Source organism: Ranitomeya variabilis, chromosome 2, assembly GCF_051348905.1.
Source record: "Ranitomeya variabilis isolate aRanVar5 chromosome 2, aRanVar5.hap1, whole genome shotgun sequence".
Taxonomy (NCBI): Eukaryota; Metazoa; Chordata; class Amphibia; order Anura; family Dendrobatidae; genus Ranitomeya; species Ranitomeya variabilis.
Window position 1 is genome coordinate 1,069,709,121 of NC_135233.1, and position 26,006 is coordinate 1,069,735,126.

A 26,006-nucleotide genomic window follows, 5' to 3' on the forward strand; every position below is an offset into this window, starting at 1 on the left:
ATTAGTTCTAATGATGTCCCTTGATCATCAAGGTTGACTTCAAAACTACAGCGCATATAACTGCTATAGCCAATCATTAAGCTCTGCAGCGTAGAAGCAGCAGTGGTCCAGGGGAGGGTGACTAACCTCTAATTTCTTTATTTTAACCCATTGTTGAAGATAAAGAGTCAGAAAACTATAAGCGGAGAATCCCCCCAATTCTTTCTCCCACTACACAGATCTTAATGAAATATCTTATATCTCTGCTAAGGAAACTCTTTTAAACATTATTTTATGTATAAATATTATATATACAGTATATTTTTTCTTTTTTTTAATATTTGGTACATTTTTTGAATGCAAAATTCACACAAGCTGGGTCATTTTATGCTATTTCACTTATTATTATTATTTCAAGCTACGACATGGCATGGAAGCCAAGTGCATCTAATGGTTCACTCTTATGTGGCTCCTGCCCCCAAACCTACAACAGGTGTCTAGATTAAGCTTCCTTGGAACATCTCAAGTCTGTCTTGAACACTAGAAGATATTATTTCTATCTGATAAACATCTACAGTGCTGAGGGTAGACATTGTCCCTATGTTACTAGGAGGTATTACGTGGCCCTGATGGACTGTTCTGCTGTGTACCTTCCCCTGAAGACAAAAATCACATTATGTGTCCAGTGTCATGTGGTTTTACGTGCATTGCGAATAGTGATATGTGTCTTCTATGTTGTATGATGGTAATATACACCATATAAGTAATGTAAAGTTTTAACCCCTTCATGACCTTGGAATTTTCCGTTTTTCCGTGTTCGTTTTTCACTCCCTTCCTTCCCAGAGCCATAACTTTTTTATTTCTCCGTCTATATAGCCATGTGAGGGCTTATTTTTTGCGGGACGAGTTGTACTTTTGAACGACATCATTGGTTTTAGCATGTCGTGTACTAGAAAACAGGAAAAAAATTCCAAGTGCAGTTAAATTGCAAAAAAAGTGCAGTCCCACACTTGTTTTTTGTTTGGCTTTTTTGCAAGGTTCACTAAATGCTAAAACTGACCTGCCATTATGATTCTCCAGGTCAGTACGAGTTCATAGAAACCTAACATGACTAGGTTATTTTTTACCTAAGTGGTGAAAAAAAATTCCAAACTTTGCTAAAAAAAAAGAAAAAAAAAAGCGCCATTTTCCGATACTTGTAGCGTCTCCATTTTCCATGATCTGGGGTCGGTTGAGGGCTTATTTTTTTGCGGGCCGAGCTGGTGTTTTTAATGATACCATTTTGGTGCAGATACGTTCTTTTGATCGCCCGTTATTGCATTTTAATGCGGCGATACCAAATATGTGTAGGTTTGATTTTTTTTTTTTATTGATTTATTTTGATTGGGGCGAAAGGGGGGTGATTTAAACTTTTATATTTTTTTATTTTTTTCACATTTTTTTTAACTTTTTTTGCCCGCGCCTATTGCGGGCACATGTCAGCTGTTCAAAACAGCTGACATGTCCCGGCTTTGATGCGGGCTCACCGCCGGAGCCCGCATCAAAGAGGGGCTTCTGACCTCGGACGTACTATCCCGTCTGAGGTCAGAAAGGGGTTAATGTACAATGTGAGAAATTCTTAGTATATGGTAAAAAGAGAGATTAGACTTGGGATAGTTTGAGCATTGTTCATATAGTTAAGTGGCTTACCAACGGTATAGAACATAAGATAAGAACAATAGGTTTAGTCTATAGGATAGGATATAGTTAAAGGATAGAACCAGTCCAGTGGGTGGGGACTAGTGCTAGTGAAAAGTGAGAACTTCCTGATAGGGGATGAAATAGGGAAGTGAAGTGACAAGCTCGAGTTCAAGTACAGCGGGCTGCTAGGGCCGGTATGTACCAGTTGTTCAAAGCAGTGGGAAGCCCTACTGTAATTCAGAGTGGATGTCCCTGTCGCATCCGGAGCCCAAGGTCTGGCATAGGGGCTGCCGGGCACATCGTGTCTTCTGGCATACAGTGGAAGATGGACAGGGACCGTGTAGACGGAAGGTGGTGGATCCCGGGTGCACTGCTGAAGTGAACAGAAAGTTCCCCAGGCTGGAGGAGTCAGTGGGCCTAGGAATAGTCCAGGATGAACAAGTGGTGGGGCTGAATATGCGTTGTACTAAGGAAGTAAGAGACATGAAGTGCTGTTCCCTATCCCACATGTTACACCCTGATAAACTTGAACTGACCAGGAAATGTTTGCTTGTTGCAATGAACTTGGTGTTTCCTGAATTGTGTTCGTCGGCTCCTGAGGATGGAAGCCTGCAGACAGTGGCCTGCAGACAGTGGAGACCTGTGGCCTACAAGTGAGTGTGGTGCACCCCACACCAGACAGCACGCTGGGACTGGGACACTGTTTTCCTGTAAATTGCCAGAGCAGTACCGGATAGCAGCTTGGTCATGACTACCGCTCTTGGCAACTTTACACTCGTGTGTATGTAAGGGACGCCCAAGCCAAGGCACACCACCGCACCCCTAGACATAATTGAAAATGGTTCTCATGTGTGTGCTGATCTCTAGTGCACACTCTTTCTCAGCTTCCTATATAATTTTAGTTGACACTGATCTTGGGAACCCTTGATTACACGCACAGCATCTTCTTTGGCCTCCCGTTAGGGATATTGTCATCCTTCATGGGTCCCCTGATGAACCCTGAGAATTACAGGGGGAAATGCTTTGGGATGAGGGAACAATATCTACTGACGGCTGACAATTATTCATTCCAGACTAAATGGCTGTGATGGATATGTGTTCCTGATTATGGGACACTATTAGGTTGTCCGAATACTGTTTATATAGCTGAAAGCTTATTCACTTGAGTGCTGAACGGGTTGAGTACTAAGTAAGTGTGATATGAGGAATATAATTGTGGTTGCCGCTAGATTTGGGTATACTGCTTCACACTGACTCGTGTAGACTCTTCATTCATATTTTTGCATGCTTAGTTTTGTTATTCTCAGCGTGAATTACTGGATAAATTAATGGGCGCTCAACATTTGAATTGGTACCTTATTTTATGTGTATGACTTTATCTACTAAATATTGAGGCTATTTTGAAGACTTTGCATCTACAACTCCTTTTTATATCTGAATCAATAAATTGTCTTATATAAACTTTCTTAAATGTAGAACTTGAATAACAGTATAAACAGTGATTGGCAGCACAGGCAGGCACAGTTCTTAAGCTTACATCTGCTGTCATTACCAGAGGTTAAAGGAGTTTTCCTGGTACTACGTCCCCCTTCCCCCTGATACGTCTATGCATGTAATGAGTTCCTCAAATTCCTGTTACCTTTATTTTTTATTTTTTTTAAGATCCCTTCCGACCCCTTGTGTTCTGTTACAGTTAACATTGTTGTGAATTCTGTTTTTGGGCTCCCTCTGGTGGTTACTGGTGGTATTGGCTGACTTTTGTCTTGCACCTGTTTCCATCAGGAAACTGGGAGTTTCCTATTTAGTCTGGCTTCTCAGTCATTCTAGTGCCGGCAATCAATGTTACCAGAGCACCTCTGTTGCTTGCTACCTGCTCCAAGTCTGCAATTCAGCTAAGTTGGATCTTTGGCTTTTTTTGTGTTTGTTTGTCCAGCATGCATTTATATTTCTCTTGCTGCTGGAAGCTCTAGTGATCTGAAATTACTACTCCGGTGTCATGAGTTGATAACGGAGTTAAAGTAATTTCAGGATGGCTGTTTAGGGTTTTGAGGTGACCGCGAAGTCCTCTTTTGTATTTTCTGCTATCTAGTCAGAGGGCCTCTCTTTGCTGAATCTATATTCATACTGCGTACGTGTTTTCCTCTTACCTAACCGTTATTATATGTGGGGGGCTACTATCACTTTTGGGGTTTCCCTGGAGGCAAGCCAGGTCTGTGTATTCCTCTACTAGGGGGTAACTAGATCTCCGGCTGGTGCGAGGTGTCTAGGGATAATCGTAGGCACACCCCCTGGCTACTATTAGTTGCGTGTTAGGTTCAGCGTCGCGGTCATCTGAGATTCCATCATTCCTAGAGCTAGTTCGTTTTTGCCTGAGTCCCTGCCATTGGGAACCATGACAGTATTGCCGGCCTAAAATGTATTAAAGGTATTGGCTGAAGAAAGAGAGAAAAGAAGAAGTTTCTGACACTTTTTTTTTTTTTTACTCAGAAGTTCTGTCTAGCCATAATTGCAATCTGCTGCTTTTTTCTCTCCTCTTAACCCCTGAATGGCTCAGATCTCAGCTGTTGAGAAATGGATATCCAGAGTTTAGCTACAGGCCTGAGTGCTCTTGCTTCTAAGGTTCAAAATATCCAAGACTATGTTATACATGCTCCTATGTCAGAACCCAAGATTCCTATACCTGAGTTCTTTTCTGGAGATAGATCTCGTTTTTTGAATTTTAAGCACAATTGTAAATTGTATCTTTCTCTGAGATCTCGCTCCGCTGGAGACTCCGCTCAGCAGGTTAAAATTGTGATTTCCTTGTTGCGGGGTGACCCCCAGAATTGGGCATTTGCATTGGCACCAGGGGATCCTGCGCTGCTCAATGTGGATGCGTTTTTTCTGGCACTGGGGTTGCTCTATGAGGAACCTAATTTGGAGATTCAGGCTGAAAAGGCCTTGATAGCCCTCTCTCAAGGGCATGATGAAGCTGAAATATATTGTCAAAAATTTCGAAAATGGTCTGTGCTTACTCAGTGGAATGAGTGCGCCCTGGCGGCGAATTTCAGAGAAGGTCTCTCTGACGCCGTTAAAGATGTCATGGTGGGGTTTCCTACGCCCACAGGTCTGAATGAATCCATGACTATGGCTATTCAGATTGATCGGCGTTTACGGGAGCGCAAACCTGTGCACCATTTGGCGGTGTCTTCTGAGCAGACACCGGAGATTATGCAATGTGATAGAATTCTGTCCAGAAGTGAACGGCAGAATTATAGGCGTAAAAATGGGTTGTGCTTCTACTGTGGTGATTCTGCTCATGTTATATCAGCATGCTCTAAACGCACAAAAAAGGTTGATAAGTCTTTTGCAATTGGCACTTTACAGTCTAAGTTTATTTTGTCTGTAACTTTGATCTGTTCATTATCATCTATTACTGTGGATGCCTATGTGGATTCTGGCGCTTCCTTGAGTCTTATGGATTTGTCCTTTGCCAGACGTTGTGGGTTTAGCCTAGAGCCTTTGGAAGTTCCTATCCCTCTGAAGGGTATCGACTCCACACCATTGGCTAGGAATAAACCACAATACTGGACACAAGTGACTATGTGTATGACTCCTGACCATCGGGAGGTGATTCGCTTCCTTGTGTTGTATAACTTGCATGATGTCTTAGTGCTTGGATTGCCATGGTTGCAAACTCATAATCCAGTCCTTGACTGGAAAACAATGTCTGTGTTAAGCTGGGGATGTCAGGGGGCTCATGGGGAAGTACCTTTGGTTTCCATTGCTTCATCTACTCCCTCTGAAATTCCGGCATTTTTGTCTGACTATTGTGATGTTTTTGAGGAGCCCAAACTTAGTTCTCTCCCCCCTCACAGGGATTGTGATTGTGCTATAGACTTTATTCCGGGCAGCAAGTTTCCCAAGGGTCGTTTGTTTAATCTGTCTGTGCCTGAGCATGCTGCTATGCGGGAGTATATTAAGGAGTCCTTGGAAAAGGGACATATCCGTCCATCCTCATCCCCTTTAGGAGCAGGTTTTTTTTTCGTGGGTAAAAAAGATGGCTCCCTGAGGCCCTGTATTGATTATCGCCTGTTGAATAAGATTACAGTCAAATACCAGTATCCTTTGCCACTATTGACTGATTTATTTGCTCGTATTAAAGGGGCAAAGTGGTTCTCTAAGATTGATCTTCGGGGTGCCTATAATTTGGTGCGGATTAAGCAGGGAGATGAGTGGAAAACTGCATTTAATACGCCCGAGGGCCATTTTGAGTATTTGGTAATGCCTTTTGGTCTTTCTAATGCTCCTTCAGTCTTTCAGTCCTTTATGCACGATATTTTCCATAAATACCTGGATAAATTTATGATTGTGTATTTGGATGATATTTTGATTTTTTCGGATGACTGGAAGTCGCATGTTCAACAGGTTAGGAAGGTTTTTCAGGTTTTGCGGGCCAATTCTTTGTTTGTAAAGGGTTCAAAGTGTATTTTTGGGGTTCAGAAGATCTCCTTTTTGGGGTATATTTTTTCCCCTTCTTCTGTTGAGATGGATCCTGTCAAGGTTCGGGCTATTTGTGATTGGACGCAGCCTACTTCCCTGAAGAGTCTTCAGAAGATCTTGGGCTTTGCTAATTTCTATCATCGATTTATAACTGGGTTTTCAAGTGTTGCTAAACCTCTGACTGATTTGACTAAGAAGGGTGCTGATGTTGCCAATTGGTCCTCTGCGGCTGTGGAGGCCTTTCGGGAGCTTAAGCGCCGCTTTTCTTCCGCCCCTGTGTTGCGCCAGCCTGATGTTTCGCTCCCTTTTCAGGTCGAGGTTGATGCTTCCGAGATTGGAGCGGGGGCGGTTTTGTCGCAGAGAAGTCCCGATTGCTCAGTGATGAGACCATGTGCATTCTTCTCTCGAAAGTTTTCGCCCGCCGAGCGAAATTATGATGTCGGTAATCGGGAGCTCTTGGCTATGAAGTGGGCATTTGAGGAGTGGCGTCATTGGCTTGAGGGTGCTAGACATCAGGTGGTGGTCTTGACTGATCACAAGAATCTGATTTACCTTGAGTCTGCCAGGCGTCTGAATCCTAGACAGGCGCGCTGGTCGTTGTTTTTCTCCCGGTTTAATTTTGTGGTTTCATACTTGCCGGGTTCAAAAAATGTGAAGGCAGATGCCCTTTCTAGGAGTTTTGAGCCTGACTCCTCTGGTGATTCTAAGCCTACGGGTATCCTTAAGGATGGGGTGATTTTGTCTGCTGTCTCCCCAGACTTGCGACGTGCTTTGCAAGAGTTTCAGACTGATAGGCCTGATCGTTGTCCGCCTGGGAGACTGTTTGTTCCAGATGAATGGACCAGTAGAGTCATCTCGGAGGTTCATTCTTCTGTGTTGGCAGGTCACCCTGGAATTTTTGGTACCAGAGATTTGGTGGCCAGGTCCTTCTGGTGGCCTTCCCTGTCTCGGGATGTGCGTGCCTTTGTACAGTCTTGTGATGTTTGTGCCCGGGCCAAGCCTTGCTGTTCTCGGGCTAGTGGATTGTTGTTGTCCTTGCCTATTCCGAAGAGGCCGTGGACGCACATCTCTATGGACTTTATCTCGGACCTCCTGGTTTCTCAGAAAATGTCCGTTATTTGGGTGGTGTGTGACCGTTTTTCTAAGATGGTTCATTTGGTACCCTTGCCCAAATTGCCTTCTTCATCTGAGTTGGTTCCTTTATTTTTTCAGAATGTGGTTCGTTTACATGGTATCCCGGAAAACATCGTTTCTGACAGGGGGTCTCAATTTGTGTCTAGGTTCTGGCGAGCGTTCTGTGCCAGGATGGGCATTGATTTGTCTTTTTCGTCTGCATTCCATCCTCAGACTAATGGCCAGACGGAGCGAACTAATCAGACCTTGGAGACTTATTTGAGGTGTTTTGTGTCTGCTGATCAGGATGATTGGGACGCCTTTTTGCCGTTGGCAGAGTTTGCCCTCAATAATCGGGCCAGTTCTGCCACTCTGGTTTCTCCTTTCTTTTGCAATTCAGGGTTTCACCCTCGTTTTTCATCTGGCCAGGTGGAATCTTCGGATTGCCCTGGAGTGGACACGGTGGTGGATAGACTGCACCGGATTTGGAGTCATGTGGTGGACAATTTGAAGTTGTCTCAGGAGAAGACTCAGCAGTTTGCTAATCGTCATCGTCGTGTGGGTCATCATCTCCGCGTTGGGGACTTGGTGTGGTTATCTTCTCGTTTTGTCCCTATGAAGGTCTCTTCTCCTAAGTTTAAACCTCGGTTCATAGGTCCTTATAAGATTTTGGAGATTCTTAATCCTGTATCTTTTCGTTTGGACCTACCAGCATCTTTCACCATTCATAATGTCTTCCATCGGTCGTTGTTGCGGAGGTACGAGGTACCGGTTGTTCCTTCTGTTGAGCCTCCTGCTCCTGTGCTGGTGGAGGGTGAATTGGAGTATGTTGTGGAGAAGATTTTGGACTCTCGCGTTTCCAGACGGAGACTTAAGTATTTGGTTAAATGGAAGGGATACGGTCAGGAGGATAATTCTTGGGTGACTGCCTCCGATGTTCATGCCTCTGATTTGGTTCGCGCCTTTCATAGGGCGCATCCAGATCGCCCTGGTGGTTCTCATGAGGGTTCGGTGCCCCCTCCTTAAGGGGGGGGTACTGTTGTGAATTCTGTTTTTGGGCTCCCTCTGGTGGTTACTGGTGGTACTGGCTGACTTTTGTCTTGCACCTGTTCCCATCAGGAAACTGGGAGTTTCCTATTTAGTCTGGCTTCTCAGTCATTCTAGTGCCGGCAATCAATGTTACCAGAGCACCTCTGTTGCTTGCTACCTGCTCCAAGTCTGCAATTCAGCTAAGTTGGATCTTTGGCTTTTTTTGTGTTTGTTTGTCCAGCATGCATTTATATTTCTCTTGCTGCTGGAAGCTCTAGTGATCTGAAATTACTACTCCGGTGTCATGAGTTGATAACGGAGTTAAAGTAATTTCAGGATGGCTGTTTAGGGTTTTGAGGTGACCGCGAAGTCCTCTTTTGTATTTTCTGCCATCTAGTCAGAGGGCCTCTCTTTGCTGAATCTATATTCATACTGCGTACGTGTTTTCCTCTTACCTAACCGTTATTATATGTCGGGGGCTACTATCACTTTTGGGGTTTCCCTGGAGGCAAGCCAGGTCTGTGTATTCCTCTACTAGGGGGTAACTAGATCTCCGGCTGGTGCGAGGTGTCTAGGGATAATCGTAGGCACACCCCCTGGCTACTATTAGTTGCGTGTTAGGTTCAGCGTCGCGGTCATCTGAGATTCCATCATTCCTAGAGCTAGTCCGTTTTTGCCTGAGTCCCTGCCATTGGGAACCATGACATAACATCCTGAATTCTCTCTGTGCCTGTAGGCTACATTTGCCAAGAAGCAAGGCTGTATCTGTTAGCAGCATATTCACTCCAACCCTCAGTGTCCACCTACAATGCACCATCCTGAGACTCTTATACAGTCTCAAGATGGATAACTTCCTGCACACATCTTTCCTTCCTAACATTCCCCTGACTTCACCTAGTATGTTCTCTAGCACTCTGGACACTCTATCCCTTCTGGACAAACTCACAAGTTGATAAGATTACTTGTTCTCAGACAAGCCTGCAATGTGCCCTCCCTGCTCTCCCTACACATCTCTGTAAACTTGCTAATAGTGATGAGCGAGCGTGCTCGGATAAGGTGTTATCTGAGCATGCTCGAGTGCTAATCGAGCATTTCTCCCTGCTCGACTGCTATGCTCGAGTCGCCGCAGCTACATGTTTTGTGGCTGTTTGACACATGCACATGCAGGGATTGCCAAACAAACAGGCAATTCCTGCATGTGTTTCGTCTGTTGAACAGCCGCGAGACATGCAGCCGCGGTGAATCGATCATAGTATTCGAGCACTCAGAAATGCTCGATTAGCACTCGAGCATGCTCGGATAACACCTTGTCCAAGCACGCTCGCTCATCACTACTTGCTAATGATCCCAGGGCATCACATAACAAAGCACAATGCATAGCGGCTGGCTGAGCCATTCAAAGCACAGACAGGAAATCTCTATTCTGTGCTTTGAACAGACAGTAGGAGAAAGTAAGGACCCAGAGGTCACATCACCACATGTGACAACTCAGGAACACAGCAGAATTTTAATGTAAATAATCTTCGGTTCTGATAAGCTTTACAATGCTCTGTGTGCCCCAAAACACCATTAATGGTCCTGACTGAAGGCTCAATGTTTGAGAATTACAATGCACTTCCTTAACACATCATACTTTGTCCCTTCAGTCTTCCTGTAACTGTCTGTCCTTTCATGGCCCGTGCATCAGTGCAGTACTTTAATATTCCTGTCTGGGGAGTCCAGTGTTTCTTCTAGGACCAGGTCTAAACTTACCACAGTTCCCCTTTCTTCTGTCTCAGGGTCCTACTTCCAAAAGAGGCAGCCGAGAGTATGCATGGTCCGTCAATTATTATGGGGCTACAACCAGAGATCCATGCGGAGATTATATCGGGGCTTGAATGCATACCCGAAACAGCCTGTACTATTAACAGCAGAAGAAATGTGGGTTATTGTGAGGATGAGGACGGTGACGGTCGACTTCCTGCCCCTGAAGACAACAAATGTATTGTGATATGTGAAGTGTGAACTGTGTCATGTGGTTTTAGAAACATAAAGTGTAATCATGCATAATTTTTTAGGTAATGGTGCTGCTGTGTAGGAACTGTAAAGGTAATGCCTGGAGTGAGTAAGGTACACTCCAGCGCCAGTATAGGGTAAGCATGGGATAACATAAGCTTAGTGCTCAGGTTAGAAATAGATAGTGACTGTAGATATATTAGGGTAAGATACAGTTAATTTTGGGGACTAGCCCAGATTGGAAGGGGGTTAGGGCAAGTAAAAAGAGAACCACTTCCTGTTTTAGTTAATGTCAGAGTTCATTTATATCTGGTGCTAACTATATGTAGCGCCTCAGTAAATAGATGGCTGGACCACTACAAAGCTTTAAAGGGAATCTGTCAGTAGAGTCATCACTCCTAAAGTTATACGAAATTGAATAAAATGATACCTTGATATCTGCGATCCGATGTCTCATCCTAGAGAAATCCATGATTTTCTTAATATGTAAAATGAATCATTAAGATCTGTGGGCGGGGCATAGATCTCCTGAGAATCTGCCTCCAAAGCTTATTATAAATAAAAAGTGGCGTTACCAGTGTGAGACATGTAGATGAGGAGAGCAGACCGTCAGTCATTACATGTCTCACGCTGGTAACTCCACCTTTCATTTATAATAAGCTTTGAAGGCAGATTCTCGGGGAGATCTATGTCCAGCCTATAGATCTTAACAGCTCATTTACATGTTAAGAAAAACATGGATTTCTCTAGAATGGGATATTGGATCGTGGATATCAAGGTATCATTTTATTCAACTTTCTATGACCTGCATGCTCATGTAGACAAAGGTTGATTCAAATGATAAATTCCTTTTAAACCATCACTAAGGACACCAGCTAAAGCAGAGACATTAAACCATGGAAAACCCTTGTCTTCCTTCTTGTTTTCACAGGGAACATTGAAAATTATCGTTTCAATAGTGCCATCTACTCAACGAGACTAGGGTATAAGATGATAGTATTAGTTGGTCATTTCATGCTAAGACAATTTATCCATGGAATGTGATTTTTGGGTACAATATTCTGTAGCTGTATTTTGACCAATGTTTGGTGAAAGCAAAATAGGGGACGTCCATAAAAAATGCTTCATCCAATTAATACGGCCCAGTCATTGAACTACCAAATACTAACGTGTTTCCCCGACAATAAGCCCTAGCATGATTTCAGAGGATTTTTGGAGTATGCTCTTGTAATATAATCCCTACTCAAAAATAAACCTCAATTACATTCAGGACTGGCATGGGGGGGCAAACTAGTCAATTGCCCAGGGCCCCCACTCTCTTACGGGCCCCCAGCATTTCTATTTTGAGGTTTATACTGCTTAAATAACTTTGTTGACATCATGGTCATGTGACCATGATGTCACCAAAAAGTCCGTTAGGATTCTTGAGAAACTAAATAGGAGAAGGGCTCGTATGCAAGGTAAACATTAGTGGTAAGGGGTGGAAAACTGGGTAGTTTCTCAGGGTCCCCATTCTCTTAGCCCCCCATTACTATTCGGAGGTTAAGACTGCATAAGAACCTTTGGTGACATCATGGTCATGTGACCATGATCTCACCAAAAGTCCATTAGCTGCAGGAGTCTTGAGGAACAAAATAGGAGACGGGCTCATATGCAGGGTACATGTTAGTCGTAAGGGGTCGAAAAATGGGTAATTTCTCAGGCTCCCCACTCTCATAGGGCTCCCCCCATTTCTATTCTGAGGTTAAGACTGCTTAAGAACCTTTGGTGACATCTTGGTCATGTGACCATGATTTTACCAAAGGTCCTTTAACCACAAGAGGAACTGAAGAGGAGACAAGCTATTTTATAAGGTATGTGCAGTGAGTGTAAATACATGTGTATTTTCAGTATGCGTGTGTGTATACTTGTATATGTGCAGTGTGTGTGATGACATGATTATATTTGAATATATGTTGATTTTTTTTTTGTTCAAGAATAAATGTAGATTGTTGTTCCTGGAAAAAAAAAACATGTTATAGACATCCCATGAAAATAAGCCCTAGCCCAACTTTTGGAGCAAAAAGTAATATGAGACCTTGTCTTATTTTTGGGAAAAGACGGCATATCATGAGTTTGCATTTCCTATGAATGTTTATGTAAGAGCTGTGATGTTTGCAAACAATGCTGCCCCATGATCTCCTGCTTATCTTAGCCCGCCCCCGGGGAACAAACAGGATTACTTTACAGAGCTCACTTTATGAAAGTAATAAAAGTTTAGAAGATAATGTAAAAAAAACATTATCTGTCCATCAACTCATGCATTTCTTTATAGTAGGAGCCTCTAGGATAGTAGATTAAGTATGTTACTCCATTGTACTTTGGCAGGATTTGTTACAGAAGTCCTGCTTTCCATTAGAAGACATATGGCTTGCGTTTAGCATTATCATGAAAATGAAATTACCACTTTAGAAAAGTCAAGTTATTTTGGAAGTGTAAACCCTAGGTCAAAGCCCACCAGAATTCCTGGGCTGTTTCGGTAATGTCTTTACAAAAGTCCATGACTGCCAAAAAGACAATTGTCCTTTAGGGCTGATATATTTTGGTCCCTCTACATGTCTTAGGATGAGCAAATCATATGTGGTCATGGAAAAAGCTTAATGCATTTGGGCACGTTTCCACCGGATTATATCCTTGGATGACTTTGGGATGCGATGAAGATGAATGGAAAAGTCCCAGACTTTTTTGTAGACTTCAAATACGTTGTAATGTAACCCAGGACGTAGTTGAATACAAGATGTTCGTATCAGTTTATCTTTCCCTGCTAAATCCTGATTTTTTTTATGTGAAATAATAAGCAGATGATCATGCTTCTTGATAATTTAGCCTTGGTAATTTATCAGTAATGGTAGGACTACGTCAGCGATTTAGACAACTAAGGGTAAAGGATAATTGGTTTTATTTAGACGTCTACCACAGTTAATGGACAATACAGATAAAAGCCTCAAAATGAAGGTCGGTGAAACAAGGACAGAGCACATTCCAAGCAAGGATGTCAGAGCATACATTTGGGGAGCATAATGAAAGAATATATGACTTCCTCTCATTATATGGAACTTTCCAAGTTTTGGATAGAGTAGATATCAACTGTGCACATTTCAAATTCGAATTCGTCCAATTTTTACCCCATTTGCCGCAAATCACAAGTACCGCAAAGCATCCGTTTGCCTTAAAAACACCTTTGTAACACCTACACAGTATAAATAATGTCCAAATGATGCCAACATTAGAGATGAACAAGCCCAAACTGTGAACTTTGGGGTTCACATCAGACACCCAGTGTCCGGTGATGAATTCTGAACATGGAATTCTTCTGGAAGTCCGAGAGAGAAAGGAAGAGAGAGATTTTTCCCAGATCCAAAGTTGGATCCTCAGTGATTTTAATGGGGTTCGAGTTCATGTTGAGGTTTGGGTAGATTTCTGATACGCGAACCGAACATTGGACTAAAGTTCGGTCGGGTACCATAACCTGATCTTCCACGGGTCCGCTCATCCCTAGTCAACATATATGGTTTTGAGTAACTAGACATTCTTCACTGCTGGTAGACACTGTCGGTATGGTTCATTCAGTATTTCATGGCTTTCACTCCCTACCTCTATTACTAAGCTGTGGTGTCCTCTCACTTTCTAGATTCATCACAAACTGGCCGCTTCATTCCTTGCCTCGGTTTTTAACCAGGGCTATGGTAGTCCCTCTTGATTGGCTTTGCGGTACCATGTGATGTGATAGCTGCAAGGCATTATGAGAAGGCTGGGAGGTCTTGCTTGAGGTCTCATGAACATTTTCATATGCAATTTTCTGCCATGTATAAAATGCCGGTAGGCATTTTTTTGTTTATTCGAATCACAAAATGTCCACTTTTGCCAGGTCCAGCTAAATTCTTAAAATTTTACACAAATTTGGTGTTCATCAAATTGATTGGCTAATCTCTAATTAATACCATTAGGGCCGTTGGTCACACCTGCAATTTATAATTCTGCCTTTTGCTCCCTGTGCTACTAATCTCTGTTTTACGTTCGAAGGATCCATGCAAAACACAAGGACTGCTGCGGGATCGAGGACTCAAGGTTAGGTGAGTATCTGTATTATTTCAGTTTCTGAACACTACTAATTAAGGGTTCATTATTACTCATTAAGGGAATACTTAGGTTACTATTATTATTAAGGGGGCACTCTTGGCCATTATTAACATTGGTTAAGCAGAATTTCAGCATTATTAGTATCATTAATTTAGGGGACACTCTGCACTATTAATGATTGAGGGAGCACTGTAGACAAGATTATTGATTTGGGGATCTCATTACCATTAGGTTTAATTTAAAATAAGCTCTGGAGCTAGACTCTCAGGGCGATCTATTCTCCGCTATAGATCTTAAGGTACTCTGGCCATTATTATTATCCGTTATGTGGGAATTATTACTCTTTTAAAAGGAACCTGTCAGCAGGATTGTGCTCAGTAACCTACAGACGCTGTCAGGTCGGCGCCGTTATACTGATTACAATGATACCATCTAGCTAGAGAAAAAAAATTCTCCCCCAAGATGAAGTGGCGCCACTATCAGGTCACCTCTATATACACCGATAGCTGCTACTGCGCAGGTACGGCGGGCGCCGTTGTCATATGGATTTTTTTTTAGGGAATATCAGGAAACCTCAAATATATTAATAAACACAGTAAACATGCGATTACGCTGCAGCGCAGGTGCCACGGCTGGCGCCTGCCTGCAGGTTTTTTTTTCCCCCAATATGTATATGTCATATTCATTATGTAAACTAGGGGGCAGGTCAGTGAGGGATCAGTGATCTGTCAGAAGCCATACTGGTGAATACCTAATCAGAGCACCACATGAAGACCCAGCCACCCTGGAGCACGAGCATGTCAATAACTCAAAACTGAAAATGAAGATTTAAAAACAACCACAAGATGGATTTCATTACCCAGGTATCATTTTAATCACTATAACGGCACAGACCTGACCCTGTCTGGTTACTGTGCCCAATCCTGCAGGCAGGTTCCCTTTAAGGAGACACTTAAGAAGAATTATTGATTTCTAGAGGGCAAGTTAACAATTGGCACAGAATTGTCGCTAGTTTGTGTTGTAAAATTTTCAGACAAGTCGTGGCTGTAAGGAGTTGTCATAAAGGTCTGGGCCAGATGGAAAAAATGAAAAACTTCAATCAAAAAGATTGTCATGTGTGAGTCACTATAGAAAATTCTTCCGTAGTCATGTACATAGTCAGCAGAACTGGCAATTCCCAATATATGGTCACCGTATGGTAGTAATATTGATTTTGGTCTTTGTATAGTGTTTTAATGTAGTAGTAGCAGCATGTTTTTCTGCTAATGTGGCCTTCATATTCACTGTGAGTAGTGTGCTCCTCCGTAGTTAGCATGAACTGAACCTCTAGTGGCACCTCTGAATAGAATCAATGTGGTTTCCTTTAATTTAGTGAAAAAGTAACTGTGAAGACACGGGGGGTCGGCGGGCACCCCGGACAACCTAATCCGTATGGACCAGGATGGTCCTGCTGCACACCCGTTCTCCTTTCAACATGGGCGTAACGCTACTTAGACAACACAGGGTGAGGGTAAAACAGTGTGGCAATGCTTTATTGAACCACAAAACAGGCAGATAACACCTAAAAAATCCCAGAACACTACCCAAGATGGTGCACATTATTGAGTCTCACCCTTCCGCTGACTCGCCAGGATAATGGCAGCTGTTACTTCAGATCTTCCAGGGCCGATTACCCAACCTGTAGCACGCACACAGAGAGGAGGTAACAGCAAGCGTAGGAAGATGACAGTTCATTCAGGTACTAGGCCAGTTGACCAGAGGGCCACAACCTAGTTTCATCTTCCAGAGCCGACTACCCTACCTGTGGCACGCAGAGAGAAGGTAACGACGAGCTTAGGATGATGACAGTCCTTTCAGGTACAAGGTCAGTTGACCGGAGGGTCACAACCTGGCTTCTCCAAACATCTTCATGGAGCCAGGCAACCGGCGGGTCCCATTCCTGGCTTTCACAAACTTATTCATTTTTCAGCAATTCTCAATGGAGCAGATCTGTATTCTTCCAGCCGGGGCCAAAGTCCCCTAAGCTGGTATCCTGTAGAATGATAAATGTGTGTACCTCGTGATGGAGCCATGATGTCTTGACTGCTGTCCTGTCTCTGGTCACTTGGATATTTTGATATCTTGGCTGAATCTCTGTCTGTCTCTTTCTGACGGAGGCATACTACCTCTTTTTATAATAAACAAGTGTTCTTCATTCAGTATTTGCATAAAGGGTAAGAATATTGATGAAGTCAAGTAGCATTACTTGATTATTTAAACTATTTGCATAGTTTTTCTTACTTATTCTATTTTAAAAGTCAACAAACTAGCTGGCCTGGACAATGTGTAATTAACATATCAGCATACATCACTAGTCATCAAGGATAAGAGCATACTATGTTACATCAAATCTCAACTTAAAATTCAATATTACAGGTTTACACAAGCAAAAGTCAGTTTTCTTGATCAACCAGAAAGAAACACCTAAATTCAAAAGACAACATATAGATAACAGTCTATTCTTCCTGGCTTGCTAAAAATAGATGTCTGGTTAATTAAGATACAATGCTGTGTCTTCACACTAACACAACATGTTTTTGGTTTTATGCAGTTTCATGACCTGTGTCTTATATTATACAGCTATGGACATGTGCTGGCATGAGCCGGGGGACCTTGCGTGCCCTTCAGGAATTTAATTCTTGATAGCATAGTGTGTCACTAATGGTAATGTTTGAGACTGTGGTCCCAGGTTTTTTCAGGTCACTTATTGACCAGATCCTCCCATGTAGTCCTGGGCTGATTCCTGACCTTTCTCAGAATCATCCTTACCCCACAAAGCGAGATCCTGCATGGAGCCCCAGACCAAGGAAGATTGACAGTCATCTTATGTTTCTTCGATATCCTAATAATTGTGGCAACAGTTGTTGCCTTCTCCTCAAGCTACTATCATATTGTCTTGTAGCCCATCCCTGCCTTGTGCAGGTCTACAATTTTGTCCCTGGTGTCCTTAGACAGCCCTTTGGTCTTGGCCATGGTGGAGAGGTTGGAGTGTGATTGATTGAGTGTGTGGACATGTCTTTTATACAGGTAACGAGTTCAAACAGGTACAATTATTACAGGTAATGAGTGCAGAGTAGGAGGCTTCTAAAATAAAAACTAACAGGTCTGTGAGAGATTGAATTCTCGCTGGTTGGTCGGTGATCAAATACTTATTTTATGGAAAAAATGCAATTTAATTATTTAAAAATCATACAATGTGATTTTCTGGTTTTTATTTTTGGATTCTGTCTTTCACAGGTGGACCTATGATAAAAATTACAGACCTCTCCATTCTTTGTAGGTGGGAAAACTTGCATACTCAGCACAGCAGTGTATCAAATACTTATTTTCCCCATTATATATATATATTTATATGCTTTATTTTACAAATTCAAAATTAACATTGAAAGTATCTTATTTATTAGATAAATCAGCTATTGGTGTTCCATTGTTTCATTTCTCTGGGGCATACCTCTCGCGGTTTCGTGTTCCAAGTCACTCCATACATTGTTCTTTAGCAATCTACGGAACGAAGCTGAAAATCCCAGAGATCACTATCTATGTCAAGAAATCAATCAGGAAAAGAAATAAAGACATCCGATTGGTAACAGTTCCTGTAGAGCTCCGGGGACCAGGAATGTAGCATGCTCATTGTGAAAATTTATTACGGAGGATTGAGGGACATGTGTAGTCTGGAGTCTGGACCCCATGTATCAGCTTCACCTTCCTGGAGTATGACTGCCAGCTATGGAAGTTCTGTGGCTTCTGAGACGGTCTCTGGAGACTCATTATGCTGGGAGTGATATCTACATATGTCTAGGTTACGGAAATCACATTGTCAATATTTAAAACATACATTGTGACATTTTATGAGATAATCCCCCTTAATTTAGTTTGAATCCTATTAAAAGGGTCTATCAGATTTCAAGGATACACTGTGACATTACATTCAGGTCAATGGGGTTGACTGCAGTTACCTGCATAGATAACACAGGATCCACCATTCACAATAAATGATGTCACAGCTCACCTCCTCCTCCTGTACAATGACTGATAACACCTCTATAAACAGTAGATAACACAGGATCCACCATTCACAATAAATTATGTCACAGCTCACCTCCTCCTCCTGTACAATGACTGATAACACCTCTATATACAGCAGATAACACAGGATCCACCATTTACAATAGGTGATGTCACAGCTCACCTCCTCCTCCTGTACAATGACTGATAACACCTCTATATACAGCAGATAACACAGGATCCACCATTTACAATAGGTGATGTCACAGCTCACCTCCTCCTCCTGTACAATGACTGATAACACCTCTATATACAGTAGATAACACAGGATCCACCACTCACAATAGGCGATGTCACAGCTCACCTCCTCCTCCTGTACAATAACTGATAACACCTCTATATACAGTAGATAACACAGGATCCACCATTCACAATAGGTGATGTCACAGCTCACCTCCTCATCCTGTACAATGACTGATAACACCTCTAAATAAACAGATTACACAGGATCCACGATTCACAATAGGTGATGTCACAGCTCACCTCCTCTCCCTTCTGTACAATGACTGATAACACCTCTATATACAGTAGATATAACACAGGATCCACCATTCACAAAAGGTGATGTCACAGCTCACCTTCTCCTCCTATACAATGACTGATAACACTTCTATATACAGCAGATAACACAGGATCCACCATTCACAATAGGTGATATCACGGCTCACCTCCTCCTGTACAATGACTGATAACAAATCTAGATACAGTAGATAACACAGGACCCACCATACGCAATAGGTGATGTCACAGCTCACCTCCTCCTATACAATGACTGATAACACCTCTATATACAGTAGATAACACAGGATCCACCATTCACAATAGGTGATGTCACAGCTCACCTCCTCCTCCTGTACAATGACTGATAACACCTCTATATACAGCAGATAACACAGGATCCACCATTCACAATAGGTGATGTCACAGCTCACCTCCTCTCCCTCCTGTACAATGACTGATAACACCTCTATATACAGCAGATAACACAGGATCCACCATTCACAATAGGTGATGTCACAGCTCACCTCCTCTCCCTTCTGTACAATGACTGATACCACCTCTATATACTGTAGATATAACACAGGATCCACCATTCGAAATAGGTGATGTCACAGCTCACCTCCTCCTCCTGTACAATGACTGATAACACCTCTATATACAGCAGATAACACAGGACCCACCATTCACAATAGGTGATGTCCCAGCTCACCTCCTCCTCCTGTACAATGATAACACCTCTATATACAGTTGTCAGGACTCTGAACATTTTTTACCTTTTGTGCATTACTGCCCTTTTCCAAGATGGCGTCTTTGGTCTCATGTGCACTGTGTCTTCCTGCTATAAAACTCCACCCCAGCCTTCAGTCTGTGCTAGAGTATTCTGCCTTGCATCCAGCTCCTGACCTCTGATGACTCCCTGGCTATATACCTGCTCCTGTGAACCTGTGTGGTGATCCTGCTACTCTGCTCTGAGTTCCTGCTGCATACATCAGTTTCCAGTAATCCTCCTTCATCTGCTGCTCGTGTTTACTTCCATCTGCATTTGCTGGACATGTAAGCTGTTTCTGCTCTACAAAAACCTGAGACTATTAACCAGGCCTCCCTGGTTGAGCTAAGATATGATTTGAACTGCCTTATAAGCTTATCTATCTGTGTTTGGACTAAGACAAGGATTTATTCGTGTCAAGTATCCTCAAGAATAACTGTGCTTCATAGACTTTCTGCTTGATTGCATTTTCCTCTGTAGTTTCCTATAGACTGCTAAGCTGTGTTTAATATTTACACCAAGTGTTGTGGACTTGAGTTTCTCTCTGCACCTGTTTGAATCACGTGTGATAATAAAGACTTTACCACTTATAAAACTGTGTCCTGTAGTTGTCTTGTTCCATGCAAAGAGTCTCCTGAGTTATCCCCTATAATCATTACAACAGTAGATAACACAGGATCCACCATTCACAATAGGTGATGTCACAGCTCACCTCCTCCTCCTGTACAATGACTGATAACACCTCTATATACAGTAGATAACACAGGATCCACCATTCACAATAGGTAATGTCACAGCTCACCTCCTCCTCCTGTACAATGACTGATAACACCTCTATATACAGTAGATAACACAGGATCCACCATTCACAATAGGTGATGTCACAGCTCACCTCCTCCTCCTGTACAATGACTGATGACACCTCTATATACAGTAGATAACACAGGATCCACCATTCACAATAGGTGATGTCACAGCTCACCTCCTCCTCCTGTACAATGACTGATAACACCTCTAAATAAACAGATAACACAGGATCCACCATTCACAATAGGTGATGTCACAGCTCACCTCCTCTCCCTCCTGTACAATGACTGACAACACATCTATATACAGTAGATATAACACAGGATCCACCATTCACAATAGGTGATGTCACAGCTCACCTCCTCCTCCTGTACAATGACTGATAACACCTCTATATACAGTAGATAACACAGGATCCACCATTCACAATAGGTGATGTCACAGCTCACCTCCTCCTCCTGTACAATGACTGATAACATCTCTATATACAGTAGATAACACAGGATCCACCATTCACAATAGGTGATGTCACAGCTTACCTCCTCCCTGGACAATGAGTTCTGCATAGGTCACAGAGCATGCCCACTCTACAATAAAATTCAATGAACATCTCCAGATTATTGTTTGTGGTCCATGTGGCTTCTGTAAAGCAAATCCCTGTTAACTGCAGTTTTAAGCAATATGGCCACCCTATAATCATATACAGAAAATTAAATAAAGAAAAGTACAATAAGAAAAAAGTGAAAAGTGAAAAGTTATGTTTATTAGAATCTGGTTTTAATTAGTGAAATGCATGTGATCAGTTCCCTTGAGAAGCGCCATAACAATGTGGACATCTACAGTATATGTGTCACGCTGCTAAGCAAAAATTATTCACTAAGAAGTTTGAATGTCAATGTCATTTATAATTTCAATATTAAACTCCAGTGGATTAATTTGAGCTCTTCTAATAAACCCTGGGGCTTCGACCTCTGGCTGAGAGTCTTGGAACTCTGGTCATAAGTTGAAGAATCTTGATGCAGGGAGAAAAGTCTACATTTTGCAGGAAGATGTATAGAAGATTTTAAGATATCCTCTAAAAATATGATTTATTTGGTTGTGCATCTTAAATTGTTGCTTTTAGGGATGAGAAACCCGAACTGTAAAGTTCTGAAGTTCGTGTCCAGTACCGAACCCAAGGCACGCACTTCTTACTGCATGTCTGTGTTACTGTTTGGGTTTGTGCCCAAAAGAGAAGGGAAGTAATACACCAAAAAATAAAATTCCAAATTTTTTTATTAATATCAGTAAAACAACAACAGGGTACATATAATAATCAAGTATATATCAGACAAGGGAAATAAGAACAGGGCAGAGTGTGCTCAAGGCAATCAGTATAGTTATCAAATTCACATGCAACAGCAAGCTCTGGATTATACAAGGCAGGTAATGCACAGTTATCGCAGCCAATAGCTTGGAATATAGTGGTATGAAAGAAGGGAATCTATATAGGTATAGGAGAGTCTCGATATGACTAATAAGTATTTAGAGAATATATACTAGCTATATTAAATGATTACCAAATAAAAGTAGTAGCAAAGTGCAAGTATTATAAAGAATTAGTTAGAGGCCATATAAAGGCTCATAAATATAAACCTAAGCCATAAATTTTGCTAATGCAATATACTTAGATTAACCATGCAGAAATGTTATACACGAGCTAGTGAAGCTATATAGATACCTGCTGGTAGAGTGATTGCCGAGAGAAGGAAAAACCCCGACGCGCGTTTCGCGCAGTAGCTTCTTCCTGGGGCACCACAACCCCCAGGAAGAAGCTACTGTGCGAAACGCTCTTCCTGATTGCTCTGGTGCGTTGTCAATCGGAGTAATGGGAATGTGGTTGATGTCAGCTATGTATTGTCCACTGACATCCAGCCCAGGGGTTCGTAATGGAGAGGCATCTCTCAGACAACCCCCATTACCAACTCCATAGTCAAAATAAAGAAAGACACACACACACACACAAAAGTCCTTCATTTGTAAAAAGCACTGTCCGACATATTCCCTTTTTCCCCCATTTAATAATAAAAAAAATAATAATCCAAGGGCGTAATCCAAATAGGGTCCCACGACGATCCCTGTCTTCTTCCTGCACTCTATGGAGTCCCATTCAGAGAGAGCAGCTAAATAGACTGGAGCTGCAGCCACTGCCGAATCTCACGCTGTTCTCCGAGAGACTTGGTTGCTGTGAACTGAGGTGATGTCAGTAAGGTCACCTAAGTTCACAACAGCCGGTCTTCACAGTGCCAGTGCTGAATGGATGAACGACCACTCATCCATCCGACACTGGCACTGCGCAGCGTGAGAACCAGCCACTGTGAACCGAGGTGACCTTACTGGAGTCACATCAGTTCAGAGCACGTGAAACGACAGTAGCTGCTGCTCCAGTCAATGGAGTGTCTAAAAGACACCTCTCTATTACTGACCCCTGGGCTTGACGTCATGGACATTACACAGCTGACTTGTACCCCATTCCCATTACCCTGATTGTAAATGCACCAGAGCAATCGGGAAGAGCCGAGGCTAAGTGCCAGAATTGGCGCATCTACTGGGTAAGCCATTTATGGGGCGGCTGAGAGCTGGTCTTATTAGGCTGGGAAGGGGACAATATCCATGGCCGTTCCCAGCGTATTAATATCAGCCCCCAGCTGTCTGCTTTGCTTTAGCTGGTTATTAAAAATAGGGGGGACCCAAAGTCATTTTTTTAGGATCCCACCATTGTTATTATCCAGCTACAACAAATCAGACAGCTGGGGACTGATATTAATAGGCTAGGGAGCGCTACAACAAATCAGACAGTTAAGGGCTGATATTAGTAGACTGGAAATTGTCCTGCTCTTATCCCTGTTTTGCTTCCTTTGGCAGTCCCCTATCCCTTACTACAATCATTTTATAGCCATTTTATAGCACCAAAGTTTGGGTCCCCATTGACTTTTATGTGATTCGGGTCTGGGGTCAAGTTCAGGTACCCGAACTGATCTTTGGACTCAAGTTCGTCTGAAATCTCCAAACCTGATGTTCCATGGATCCGCTCATCCCTCGTTGTTATTCATATCAGTAGATAGAGGGGAAAGTATTGGGCCACATAACTTAATCATTAAATTCCGGTTTCTCCTTCAGTCCCATTGCCCCTGGTGCATAACTATCAGCCCCATTGTTCCCCCGATGTGCATAACATCTGACCCCACTGCTCCAAGTGTATAAAATTTGGCCTCATCCCCCAATCTACAACATTCGGCCCCCCAGTGAATAACCTTTCGCCCCTGCCATGCCACCAACTTTTACCAACATGTGACACATGGCTGGTGGTGAAGAGCTTGGTGATATCAGTGTGGTTCTGTAATAGAAGCCTCGAGCGTAACAAGTCCGGTCATTACATTTATTCCTCCTAAATCTTCTTCCATCACCTGTGAGTGATATTATTGAGAAGTGGATGGAACCGCAGCAACTCATCCATAAAGTGGAGACCCCCTAATGTTACAGAGTGGAGGGCCGAGTGCTGAGGAGGAGAGGTCAGAAAACTCACCACCATTCTGCTGACTCAATAACTGCAAACTGCAGACCTCCTCTGGTATTAACATCAGCACAAACACTGCGCCCCCGCCGGGAGCTTTATGGCCGAGCAGCTGCAGGCAGCCGTACATCACCAAGCACAATGTCGGATGGAGTGGTGTAAAGCCGCCACCACTGGACTCTGAAGGAGACGTGTTCTGTGTACTGAAACACACGTCTCTAGTTGGCATCTTATGGAAGAGTCTGGATTTCATGAATGCCAGGAGAATGTTACCTGCCTGACTGCAATGTGCCCACTGTACAATTTGGTGGAGGAGGATAATGCTATGGGCTTGTTATCAGGGGTCGGCCTCAGCCCCTTAGCTCCAGTTAAGCGAAATCTTAATGCTTCAGCACAAGACATTGTGCATAATTATAGCTTCCAACTTTGTGGGAACAGTTTGGGGAAAGACCTTTTCTATTCCCCATGATTGAGCCATGTGCACAAGGTTCATACAGACTTGAAGGGGAAGAACCTGAGCGGTCACACAGAGCCCAGACCTCAGCCCCAACCAACACCTTTGGGATGAACTAGGACAGAAATTGTGATCCCGACCTCTCCCCAACATCAGGGTCTGACCTAACAAATTCTCTTCTGGATGAAGGGGCAAACATTCCCAGATGCCTCCAAACTTCCATATTACTCCATATTAAAGTCTATGGATGTAGAATGGGAGGTTAGAAAAGCTCCAGAAGTGTAATGTGGAGGGGACACAATAGTTTTATCCATAACGAGAATGTGTGTGTATATCATTGATCCAAACTGGTGACAAGAGCCGGTCTTTTTTTTTGACAGATGAACTTCATCATGAGCAAGAATCGGGTGTGGATTTGGAAAAAAGAACCTCAAAAGAGCCTCAAACAATAAGCTGGCTAAATATAGGTAGGGTGAAAAATACCTGGCACCATGATGGAGGTAAATCGTGTATGTGCTTTAGTTACCGAGTGTAACGGGGTCTACCGTGCTGGAGTACCTCTTTCACTACCACCCCGTGTTTCAGGAGGTCCACTCTGCTTTGGCTGGAGTCTGAATGAAGGACGCTGGCTGGAATTGCTTGGTTACATGGGCGCATATAAAAGATCACTGCTTCTCCATGTATTTCCAGTCTAACAACACTTTACTCACAGGACACAGAATATATTACACAGATACAGAGGGCGGGCCAATTGAAAAGCGGCAGGCCAGACATACATTACAATAGCCGCAGGTGGCCGGAGCCTGCCGATATTTACTGTGGGAATTACAAAGTTGGGGGAGGTCAGAAGGGGGATATCTTGTCATCTCTGCCCAAGGGCGCAGCCTGTGGGCTGATGCATTAGGGACATGCATCTCACATGGAACCTATTATACATACATATAACTGCACAACATATTCTGGGTGCTGGGGGGTTCCGTAACACCGAGAATTTTTCTCATTCATTGACTGGCAGATGTGGAACTGTATTATGAGGCTGTCAATGACAGGTGCTTTTTACCAAGCGCAGACTATGATGATCTTTCCATAACGGTGGTCTCTATCCGCAGATCAGAACCCCCTAGACGTATTTGATGCAAGAGCCTTTCCTGTACCTGAAGGGTTAAACAAACCCCGATCTTGAAAGCTTCTGTCAGCCTTCTGCCAGGAATCTTGTATAAAAAAGGAAAGCCTTAGTTCAGCAAAATGGATCATCTTACCAGAGATCTAAATATTCCGCAACTGGGGCCTGAGGTGGTGATGACTGAGAAACGTAAACGGCGAGGTAAATTAACATAGCAGAAACACGCGCACTGAGCTGGATGAATAAGCAAGTCATGGGCAGTGGCGAAGAACCAACATTTACATTGGACCGCTGCCTATCC